The sequence below is a fragment of the Oryzias latipes genome, chromosome 22, assembly GCF_053564925.1.
Source record: "Oryzias latipes strain Hd-rR chromosome 22, Olatipes_Hd-rR_3.1".
Lineage (NCBI taxonomy): Eukaryota > Metazoa > Chordata > Actinopteri > Beloniformes > Adrianichthyidae > Oryzias > Oryzias latipes.
The window spans coordinates 24,824,649-24,837,229 of NC_136258.1; the positions used below are offsets into that span (position 1 = coordinate 24,824,649).

At 39.4% G+C, this 12,581-nt stretch overlaps 1 protein-coding gene across 1 annotated transcript in view; it reads left to right on the forward strand.

Moving 5' to 3' along the window:
- Positions 1–307: 307 nt before the first annotated feature.
- Positions 308–12,581, forward strand: part of stag1a (STAG1 cohesin complex component a) — a 37,154-nt gene continuing 24,880 nt past the window's right edge. The window contains exon 1 of the mRNA XM_011490177.4: positions 308–505. The gene's annotated coding sequence lies outside the window, so the exon portion shown is untranslated. The remainder of the gene's footprint in view (positions 506–12,581) is intronic.

Here is a 12,581-nt window from a genome sequence, read left to right on the forward strand (position 1 = left end):
ACAATAAATTATTACAAAGGATATCAACAAATTAAACAAGACAACACAACAATTTAATAAGACAGAAACCCAACTGGGACCGCAAAAAAACGTGACATTTTTATTTCAACTGAGCAAGACTTCCCAGCTGGAAGCTTTGGGCTTCGCTCGACTTTAGTTGAGATGTTTTCATTAAAGTGGGACAGAGGAGCTCTGCTGTTTGCTGATGGGGTCCTGCCTCCCCCCTCCCTCCCCCCCTGCCCACGCGCGCCCCCCGGAGGCGCGTCTCCGCTGCGGCGGAGTGTCCGCCAGGGGGCAGCTGTGTCCCGGTCTGAGGCTGCGCCGCTCCCGCTGCATCACAGAGAGGAAAATACCACCAGATGGCGGTTTAGGATTGCTGCTCTTCTCTCAAGGCGCGGTTCCGCTCGCACGGCCAATTTTCAATATAAATATCGGAACTAAATTACAACCAATTTCGATTTAATATCTGGGAATGTGGTGATCGGTTCGGCGATGGTCGTTACGGGTGAGTGTCCTGTGTTTTTGTCGTGTTTTGTGCGCTGCAACGGGAGGCGAAGAGCTGATTAAAGATGGTGGACACGGACAGGGAAGGCTGGAAGGTTGGGGGATGGGCACTAGCGGCTAACGGAGGCGAATGCGCTTTCTCTCCCGTCCTCACTTCCATTATAGCCTAGCGGAGCTCCTAGCTTGTGAGCTAGCTCCAAAAATCGCTAAAGACCATTTGAGAACAAGCGGGTTTTTCGTGTTTAGCCCGCATTTTTAACCCGCGCAGGAGTTTATCTTGTCAACAAATAGGAGCAGTGCCGCGTGACGTTTTTTTTCTTCCTTTTTTCTTCTTTGCAGGCTGGAATCTCAGCATCACTTTCGTTCAAAGCCTGTTATCTGGATGTACAGTATATCGCCTTCCACCAGACTAGTGCGCGGGGCTGTCTGAGGTTATATTTGTAAATCCAGCTGTAACCCAAAAATGACAATATTGTCCCTATTTTTTTCTTCCCCCCAGCACAACCACATCATGAATACTTTCTGCCAACACACGCGTCCCCTTCACCGTTTAGAAAGCCTCCTCACACACTAACGATGAACACGTTGCTTTTGTCAATCAATGACAACACGTGGGTGCCTTTGAAAATCACAGAAAGGGGGTCCTGCATGGTTAGAAGACACTTTTATTATGGCGCTTCTTTCCCCCTTCCCGCCCCCTTCCGTGCGGGAAACAGGCAACGCTGAGGGGGGAAACCTGAGCCACATTATATGGATGGGTGGGGGGTTCAGTCCTCACCATCCATCCATCCATTTACAGTTCACTCCAGTTTCCCAGCAAACGCATGAATCTCAGGTTTATTGCATAACTGCTTTGTTTACAGTTGACCACGTGACTTCTCTGCTAGCTGTTTTGGTCTGGCGGGTGTCTGCTTGCCAACTTTTTTTCCATGTGTACTCAATTGACACTTCTTCAAGTGGCATAAATCTCATCACAAGCAGCCTGCAAAACCACATAAACATGATAGAGCAGTCAAACCTGACAAATAATGATTCAGTTCTGTGGACTAAGCTCAAAAACCTGTTTATCTAACTAGGAATCAGCTGATTTGAATAGCTGTGCTGGGTAATACCAGCTATTATTATAGTCAAAAACAATGTTTTCAGTGTAGCATTTTTTTGTCATTAGTTTGTATTTAATACAATAATGTATTTCTTGCTCGGTTGCATTAACCTTTAAGGTATTATGGGGTTACTTTGTTATGAGTCAAATGCAAAACTTAGGAAACTTAAGTACTATTTGCAATAACCTATATGGTTTTAACTGCTCCTTTTGACAATTTCTGAAATATCTAGCAGAGTGTAATATAATCTTTGTTATTTAGTAAACAACATTTTGCACAATTTGTTTGTGCACAAACCAAAAACTATTTGATTAACTTCAGCAGCAAGCTACGTGCTCCCCCCCCCATATTTTTCCCATTTTTCTATACATTCAATTTCATTCAAGCTGTTTTATACCAGATGACAGAATACATCAGGGAATATTAGATTCAATAATATCGATATGGCGTAAACGCACAAAAGCAGAGTAAAAGTTTTGTTTAGAAAAATAAAAATGAATAAAATAGTCTCATAATTGTTAATTTATTCACTCTGGGATCTGTGCGTCAGACCAAATGTCATTTCTGAATAAAGCAGGAAGCTTTTATGGGTTAGTTGTTTGTGTTCTGATGGGATTCCCAATACAGTGATTCCAAGTGTTCCACTAAGAGAATCTGGTTATTGGGGGTTTGAATGTTGCAGCCAACACGTCCCTCAGCTGGACTTGGCATGCAGCTCTTTAGTCAAAATCTACAATCAAGTCATCTTTTGATTGAGGATTTCCCTGTTCCCTGTTTTCCCTGTTCCAAATGATGGATTTTAGGTCCAAGTTCCAATGACTCAACTTCAAGACTCCACCTGGATAAATATTGACCTTCAGTTTAATTGGATTAGAAGAATATCTTTTCTCTCCTACCCCGAACCCTTCAGCCTGTTCTGTGTCCGTTTCTGTTCAAAACCAAATTTATCTGGTATTAAAACCACTGTTTTGGATACCTAGCAATGTGAAACTTGAACAAAGATGGCAACTTTAATTTATTAAATCGTTCAAGTGTCTGAAAGCAGTTTTTTTACTGTTAAAAACACACATAACCACTTTAAACAAAAATTGCTTTGTTTATTTGGTTTTTGTTCACACTTAAAACCTCCATACTACCATTTTCTTATTTAATCCACCAAAAACTACCATTCCCATCACATTTAGTTTCATTGAAAAAGCCCCAAATGTCCTCAGGAATGAATTGGGTGGTATGCAGTCAGTGTTTGGAGGGTTTGGAAATATCTTCTGCTTAACCTCTTGGTTGTCCGGAGGTCAAGCAGCTTTTGGAGCATTGAATTTTAAAAGAGCTATTAAAAGTGAGTAGAGTCTAAAGGAATTTACATACGTAATAAATGTAATTCTCAGATGAAAGTGAACCCGGGAAAACATACAAGGAATACTGCCTCCCTGCAGTTCAGTGCAGCTTGTTGGAGTCTGTTTGTGAGGATAAAGATGAGTGTGTGAAATGCTTTTAGCATCTCTCCGGGCTTATTAAATGGTGACTATGATTTAAGATGCAGAAGGACTGAATGTTACTGCTTCTCCTTTCCAGCTTTTAGTGGTTTTCTGCCCAGCGGAAGGACTGCTAAATATAGAGCAAAACTAGTTTTCCCACTTCTGCTTAGTGGTCAGTTTAAAAACCTTAGAGTTTAACATACGTCTGAGCAGTACATTTGATTTAAGAGTTTTCATCAAATATGTCCCTGCTTTAATGTACTGAAAACATTCGGCTTAGCAGGAACTGTCAAGGCCATTAGGACGAAGTGGCTTTGCTCACTGAAAATACACAATATGCTTATGGTGTTAAATAAAATATTCTAAAAAACAAATCTGATGTTCATTTGAAGGAAAAGCCTGGTAGAATGTTATTTTCTGTATGCAAGCAGAAAACCGACACGTCTGCTCCTACAGATTTGTTGAGAGCATTTCTGGTTCAAGGGTTTCCTGTTTGCCTGATGTATCTACGATGAAAGGATGTCAGGGTGAAGACACCTTAGAAGCAACCTTCTGTAGGAACCAGGCTCCCTGTGGTGCTGCAGAAGCTGCTTTTCTAGAACGTCATATATGTAACACAAATTCCATCTGCTTGCATAACATAGATTTTGGGATTAGATTCTAATTTACTGGGTATATAGTGGGTATTGTTTCAAAAATGAGCAAAGTGTTTGCACATTTTTTCCCCCTGTTTTGTTATATGTGAATATAAAGTATTGGAAGCAATTTGAACAAATCCGGTCTTAAATCCATGTAAAAACAACATGTAAAGAGCAGAAGGATTCAGTATTAAACAGTCTTCAAACCAAAAGTGACTGGATGACTGTGTGGAGAAGAGAGTTGGGCATTTTCAAACGGAGCTGCATTGTTGTCCCAACAATTTGTCAGATTCTGGATTGCGTTCAAACCAGTTTAGTGTGTTTGTTGTTCAGTGATTCCGTTTAGCTTCAAGTTGAGCTTTGGAAGTTACTGATGTCCTTTTTTAATGCTGCTCGCCGCAGAAAATGTTTCTGATTCTCAGTTTTCGTCTCTGAATTTGCACATTTTTGCTTTAGTTTGGAGGAAAGTTTAGCAAACAATTGGTAAAAAAGTTCCTGCAACACAAGTAACAAACGAAAAGTAGCGAAAGTTGTATCAGGAAGAAAAAACTCCTTGCCAAAGCACCCATGGCGACCCCTCCCTGCTTGACACTCAGCATTGCAGGGATGGATGATGCAGGGGTTGAACCACCACATGGTTGTGACTGGGGATGGGTCAAATGTAAAGAACAAATTTGACCCATCTAATGGGACTTTGACTTTAACATCACATTTGAAGTACAGTGGTATTACCAGAGTCTTCACAAACACTTGCTGAGTGACTTGAAGACCAAGGGGATGAGAAAATCCCCACAAACATCAAAGTCAACCACCAAAACGTTTCGGCCTGGGTATATGTGGGTATATATGTTTTCCACATCCAGGAGTTCCAGCTAAATTCTGCACGTTGACCAATGCTGCTTCATCCAACTCCAGAGCAGATAATGACAGCAGTTCTGGGATGCCTCCCTCCAGTTCCTTGTTACAAGCTGATGTTGTCGGTCGGTGTGTTTACTTCATAAAATCATTTGAATCAAAATGACGTGTTGAACAAATGCTGCATAAGACACGTATTTTTATTGTCATCTATGTTGATGCGTCAAGCTCATAAATCTCTCACAAGAACCCTGGTAAATCCTTAGCTGGGATTTTTAGGTTTAGTAATCAAACTTACATTATTTATGAGTATTACATATTGGATTTTGAGCGGTCATAATCACTGCAAAACAACCTAGGGTTGTTTCACCTTTAAAAAAAAAAACTTTAAATAATGAATCAAAGCCAAGCCTTGTTACAAAATAAAGATTCCAGTATTTGCTGTCTTTTACTGATCCTTTTTAATTCAGGAAAAGAGAATTTGGTTTATTTTACACCAGTCACTTTAACATTTTTCCTTCATTTGATTGCTTGTCAATTCACAAATGGAGTGTGGCATTTAAACTAAGTCTGTTTGCTTTAATCCATTCTTTTAAGGTTGATTTTGGAGCAGCCTAAAGTGTACCTTTGACCCTACAGCTGGTTAGTTTTCATACTGTCAGCGTGGGTAAAATAATATAAAGGCAGCAGAAGGCCGGTTTCAGAGGCAGGACTTTTAATGAGACGATGAAGAAGAAAATCAACACTGTCTGATTGAAAAATCGAATCTATTAATCCTCCACTCCCAAGTAACTACAGTATAATTTGCATAATTTCTAGTCATTTCCAAGCACTAGTTTTGATGTCAACCAATTTTAAAAATCTGACATTTACATCATATTTTATGAGATCTTACATTCAAGAAAATATTTCCAACTTGGCATAATCAAACCTGACAGTTTTCAGTCCACAGACTTAAATTCACACAAAAAAAACCCTGAGTGCTTCTAAACACTAAGTTTACACTCAACAGCAAAAAAAAATCAAAATAAAAAAAACTTGGCACAATCCAGCAAATCAATAATAAAACGGAGACCTAACAGCACTGATGGCTCAAGCAAACAATGATACATCTAACAGTGAGGAGGTGGGTGCTGTGTGTTATTGCTCTGGTTGTTTGCCATGTCTTTATAAAGACACCTTAAGGATCTGTAGGTGTAATCTGGAGACACATTTAGATTAAGGTGCGCTGCACATAAAAGACCAATGAAATCTTTAACAAGCCGAGGCCAGGATTGGATCTCAGACACAAACTTTACGAGCAGGATATCAAAGCCAGCCTTAGAAGGTGAAGGCAAACTTCAATATGTGCCAAGGAAATCAATAATGCATCATAACTTCTATTTTATTTATTAAAAGCAGAACATGGAGCACCTTTGCAGCTTTTGGTTGCGTTTTCATGTCCATTAGTGTAGTTTTTACATTTTAAAGAAGTCAGTGTCTTTTCATCTACTTAATCTGACATTTAATTAGATGGAGACATAAACTTGCACACTTTGAGGCATTGTTTTGTTTGTACTTTTGAAATCAAACAGTTGTGATGCAACAGATTACCGTTTTTCTATATGTTTTGCTTATGAGGTTATTATTTCATCCTCCATAGCAATGGTGTGTTGCTAAAAAGTGATCAAAGTGAATTTTACCAATGAAATACTGTTAGTGAATAATGGGTATAATAGGGTTTTATAGCCTTAAAAAAATCTGTAATTCTGCTTTGCAGATTTCACCCATTGCAGCTTATTTTTAGAAAGTAACCCCTGCGATAAATGTTGGACCGTTGTACACAAAATCAAAAGTACTTCCTGTGACAAAATGTTATGATCTTTTGTTGTTTAACCTTTCGGGTTATCCTGTTAGGCTTGACACATGGGTTCCCTATTTTGCATTTTGGGATGACTTGGCCTGGGTTTGAACTCATGACCGTCCAGTCTCAGGGCGGACACTCTACTGGTGGTGATGGGGAATTTGCGTTGTTTATGTGCTGAGTAAAAGTTTAACAACTCAAGGTTCATCAGAACAGTTGGCTGATGTCTGGTTACCCGGTGGGGGTTTCGGTGGAGCTCAGTACTTGTTATTGGTTTATTGTTGGTGTTGCAGGTTGGAATGAGACTTTAGTGCCGGGCAAATATGTCAAAATGGGAGCACTGCTTTGACTCTTCTTTCAACCGCCTGTCTTGTCTGTCCAGAATCTGCATCATTTTCAAAGGACTTTCTTCTTCTGTCCTTGAGGTGCAGATGAACTGCTGAGTCCTTGGCTTGAAGTGGCTCTTCTGTAACTGTTGTTTAGGTCTTCCAGTCTAAATCGCTTAGACCACATTGCTCTGCTTCTTCTTTGTTTTTTCCTTGAGGTGAACCAGCTTCTGACTCAGTGTTTTGCTGGGTTTGAAATAAACTGGAATGTTTGTAAAGATTTTTTTGAGTTTCTCAGACACGCCTGAGGGACACGAGAGGAAAACATTGTTTCTTTGTTGCTCCCTTTCTTCCTTGGGGTAATTTCTGCAAGTTCTCCTTCCCTCTAACTGCAGTTTCTGAGGAAGGTGTCTTTCCTTTGTTGGTTCATTCTAAGTTTGTAGGTCTGGTTTTGGCTTTGTGATTACTTCTAGCTTAGGTTGATGAGGATGAACGGGTCTCCCATTTCTTTAAATGTTCCTGACTTCCTTTATATGTTTGGAGCCGTTTTTAGGAGGGGAAATGGTGGTCCATGTCATTTTCCTGATTGAAGTAGACATATCTGTCCACTGCATTGATGTAACAAGTGAATGGTTCCACTTCCCGGGGAAGTGGAAACATTATTTTAACGTTATTTGGATTCAGTTCCAGAGAAGGATGTCAGCTCTCTATTTTCTACTCTTTCCATTTATAGATGGGCCACTGTGAAAGATACAGGTGATCCCATGATACAGCAGTTTTTTTGTTCTGTTTTTTTGCATATAGAATTGAGTTAGATGTGTTGTGATGTCTGTTCAGTTCTTTCACACAGGGTGGGTCTTGTTGCTGTTTTATCTTCTTCATTCTTGTGGTGTCTATGATAGAAATACAGGGGATTAGGCCTGCACAATAAATCGCAAATTTATTGTTGTCACGATATCAAGCTTTGCAATATGCATATTGCAAAAGACGGCGAAAATCGCAATAAATGGTTACTTTAAATGTGTTTAAAACAATCTTATGGCAGAAGTTATATCATCATTGCAATATTAATCACTAATATCGCGTATCGCAAGTTTTCCTCATGTCGTGGAGCCCTACAGGGGATCCTCTATGGGGATCCTCTGGGTCCATCTTGAAGTGTTGCTCTTAGCTGACGAAGTTCTGGTGTTGTGGATGTGGTGTACTGTGTTTCCTACTCGGCTTCCTCCCTCAGAAACATGCTTCACAGGTTACACGTGACTCCAAAATTTGAAGAAAAAAAAGGAATAAAACAAAGCCCCCCTCCGCTCTGTTTATAAATGAATTGTGCTCCCAATAAACCCGCCATGTTTTGTTTACATTTCTCAACTCCAGCTGAAGAGCAGAGAAGTCCAGCTAGGTTTGGTCTTCCTTCACCTTGGTGAAACTTGTGTTTTAAATCGACCATCTGCTTGACTCTTCCTGTGATTCTTCGGGCTGCTCTGTGGATCTGAACAGTCATATTTTCCCCTCTGCTGCCTGCACATTATCGTTAGATAAGTGTTTTTTCCCCCAGCTCTTGCTTTGACATCTGCTTGCACACATTAGGCAGCTTCTCCTGCTTTCCTGTGAAATCTTTGACATTCCAGCAGATGATTAGGAAGTAATAACGGGTGTGAGGACTAATGGCCTTCTCAAGCCGACTGTGTCGGTGTGTTTGTGTGCGTGTCAGTGTTGGCATGTGTGTGCTGTTTTCCGCCTCTATTAGCAGTGAATGTGGTAACGGCTGTAAATCTGGGCCAAGGTGAGACGAGAGCGAGCCCAGACAGAAGAACAAATTAGTTTCTTTCTATTCCACCACTACCCCCTCACCCCCCATCTGCTTTCCCCTTGTTGCAGTGCTGTCACACTTTCTCTTTCTTTCCCCAGACCTGCTCCCCCACCTATTCTCCCCCCTTTAAACTCCATTTTAGGTCTTCTGCAGCCAAGCAGGCAACCATTGCACACAGAGGTGGAGATGAATTATCTGCCCTTCTTTATCCTTTGAACTGTTCTCTAAAATAATTGCATTATTAGGATTTCATTGAGAAATATTGCTGTTCTTATTGATTGATTTTTGAAATTGCAGGAACCAAAATATATCCTATCTAAAGACCTACTCCAATGAAAATGATGTGTTTAAGCGTTTTTCTCATGATGAAGAACGTGTATGAAGAAAATCACAACGCATTTCGGGGTACTTTCTTTATTCAAATCGAGGCCAATCAGGAGCAGACGAAAAACTGGCGTTTGCTATTTTGGAGTTGTTGGATCCAAACTACAATCGACAAGCCACAACCTCCTTGCTCTGCTCCATTCCAATAGATCCACTTATAGATGAGTAGATTCATGTATGTCAGTCTTTATCTCCTTTGTCTGAGCTGTCATCTGTGTATGATAGCTCCAATATTTTTGATGCATCGCTCATGTTAGCTTTGGGTTGTTAGGGGCTGTAAGCTAGTGTGTGTGTGTGTGTGGGGGGGGGGGGGGGGGGTAAACGAAGGGATGATGAGCACAGGTTTACTCCATGCAAACAAACCCGCACACAACTCACACAACTTTTTAATGATCTACTGCCGCTCTGCAGAAACTATGTCCTTGAAAACGGCTGTTCTTTTCATTTTTGCATAGAAACGGCGTAATCATAATGAAAAAACCACTGGGAACACGCATGCAACAGATTAAAAGATGATTGGAGTGGGACTTTAAATGTGAACATTTGAAATCCAACCAGATTTCAGCTTTTATTTTTAAACCTTTCTGTACTTTTTGTACTAAATTAGAACAAACAGTGTGATCAGTACACAACATAAAGTTTAACAGACACAGCTACAGCTAATTCTTCTCTTCCTTTACATGTTTTCAAATATGCAAAAATAAAGTTTCACTACAAAACAATCATAAAAACATCAGTAGTTTTTTTCCCCAAAGCACATACAAATGGTCCTGTATTATAATTATATTTATATTTAACAACTGTTAACAAATCAGAACATTAGTGAAACAGTTAGAATATGAACCTTTTATTATTATGGATAAATTCAAATTTGACCTCAGCTTGTCTGCCATAATCATGTTTATATATAAAGTTTCATTGCAAAGCTGCATGAAGCATTTTTATTTATTGGAGGAGATGGGTTTGGAGCGCAGAAGAACAAACCTTTTGGTGTGATTTATATTTGGGGAAAAACCTGTTACAGTGTTTTTGACTAAACCCTGAAGTGTTTGTTTTTAATAAAGTTTTTCAACTTTAAATATTTTTGCCTGTCACCAGGTTAACTCTTTTCTTTGTGGCATGTTTTCTATTCAAAAAGCTCATTTGAAGGAATGTAGAAAATGTTTATTTTTTCCAGAAGGGATTTTTATCTCTCTGAACAGTTCACACAGCGCTCTTCTCTTCCCTTCCTGTTTGCTTTGTGTGGTGCAGAATTTTTGTTCAGTCGTTTGTGTCAACAAGCAGTTGGTAAATTGTCTGTTTGTGTGCAAGTGTGCAGACAGAAACACAACCACCTGTCTTTCTGCTCCAGGCAGGTAATCTCCCATGCAACTTAATCCTAATCTGGTTAAAGCAGGCTGTTGCAGCTGGTCTCTCAGGGTGTATTCAGACTGGACACATTTGGTTCGCTTAAAGTGAACCTGAGTTTGTTTTTCCCAATAATCCAGAACAAATTTTCAGTCTGATACACCCAAGCAGGCTGGGCTGGTCCGGTGGACCAGGAACCACTCTCAGGCCCATCTTTTGAGGTAGTCTCGGTTCATTTCCAATTGGACTGAGCTTAGGTTCGCTCTAAGATTCCTCAGTCTGAATACAATCCGTCCTCGGAGCAGAATAACTGAACCAAAACAGCTACCGTAGCCGACATAAATAGAGTTGGAATGAAGCAACAGATGAGCCGCGGACGAATGTAAAACAACGATTGTCGTGTCATCAAACACACTATTTGTTAGAACGTATATTTTAACACAGCTGAAAACACCTCTAAGATGCTTTTCGGTGTCTCAGCTAGCGCTGCCGTAATATCACCCTAAAAGCTACCCTGTAGTTTCCTTAACAGAATAATACCATAACACAACTATGAGACACAGCAACTCATTGAAAGGTTGTCAGATGAATGCAAGCTCATCAAAACAACTTTGAATGTGATACAAAATGCTTCTCGCTGTTTTCCCGACAATCTCTGTCACAAACAGGTATCAGCCTATCCTCATATTCGACGTCTCCTTATCACTGCAGTTGCTAGCATTCTCTAGATTAAAGCAACCATGGCTCGTCTCCTTGCCAGGAACCGCCTTGCAGCAGGCCTCCGCCGTACCCAAGTGACTAGTAAAAAGTGTTGCTCCTGACATTCAAAACTGGTAATTGCCATATAAAGTTTTAATAAGTTATCTGTCCCAATAAGGATTGTAAAACACAGCTCGTTTGTCCTTCTTTCGTTGTTTTGACCCGGCCTCGTAGTTCCTGGCCAATGACTGAAGGCATCTTCAGACACAGAGGGGTCCGCTTGATGCCAGCCTGAATACAGACCAAAAGCAGGGTTTGGGACTGTCCGGAACAAACGATTTCTGAATACACCTTCAGTTGTTTCTTTTGTTTGGATCCATCATGAATGGAAGCTGACGGCATGATAAACTGCAGCTTCAGTTGTGATGAATCAGCATGTTGCTATGGCCTGCTGGGAGCCGTTGTGGGTTCAAACCACCAAATCAGACTCTGGTTAACCTCATTTGTAGAGGTTTCAAACAGTTGTATCTTCTCTGTGGTTAAGGGTTTTACAGGATTCTCACTGTTGTTTTGACTTAAATAAATTCTATAAAAATGACTTCCATAAAAGTTTTTACATGAAAATGAGTGTAGCTGAACATTGCTGTGAAAATACAGAATTCATTTGATTAATAATATTCGCAGTTTTTTTAAATTAGATATATATTACCTTTTCCAGACGTCATTTCCAAATTTTGCTTGGTTAAAACAAAATATTTTTCCCACTTAAATTTTCATTTAAACTTAACAAAAGTGGAACTTTCATGAAAAAAAGCTTTACATTTTTACATTTCAAACTATCAGAAATGCATGTTATTCAGCAACAAAATTGATTCAATGATACCATAGATGAATATTTAAATCTGTAATTATAATCATTTTGATTATAATCATATATACGTATTTATATTTCTTTTTAAAATCCATCTCAGTTTTCAGGAAACTGCTAAAACACCCTTCCTTGATCTCTTTGATCGGTCACATCTTTTAGATCTAACAGTTACTGATTGTATGTCTTAAATGTACTTCATTATGTTTTATCTGCTAGATTAGAGTTGCTTTTTTTTAATGTTAATGTTTTGGTCACTAAGTTGTTTCTTATTTTTATTGGTTCATGAACCGTAAAATGAATGTCTAAACAAAAAGAAAAAAAACTTCATAAAAAGTCATAAAAACATACCGGCCTTAGCTATATTTATATGACTGTTTTATTCAGTCCGTGTTGTTCGAAGAGAAACTGTATTCATTCAGATATTTTCTCTTGTGTTGTTAAGGTTTTACTACAGTTTGATTTACTTAAGTTTTGATCCATTAATTTAAACCCTCACTGCTTTGCCTTTTTCAGATGATTTCTCTGAAAAATGTCTTCAAGTGTAGCTCCATAAATACTCCAGTGACTGAGTTAAGTGAAGATGCGATACATGTTAGATGCCAGTTTATGGGATTTAAAACTGTTTTCAGGAACGAAGCATATTTATTTGTTCTGTGACGCTTCCGTTTTCCTAGAGTTACACACAAACCAGAGTTGCCATCAGCATTTGTCATATTTTGGTTTCTG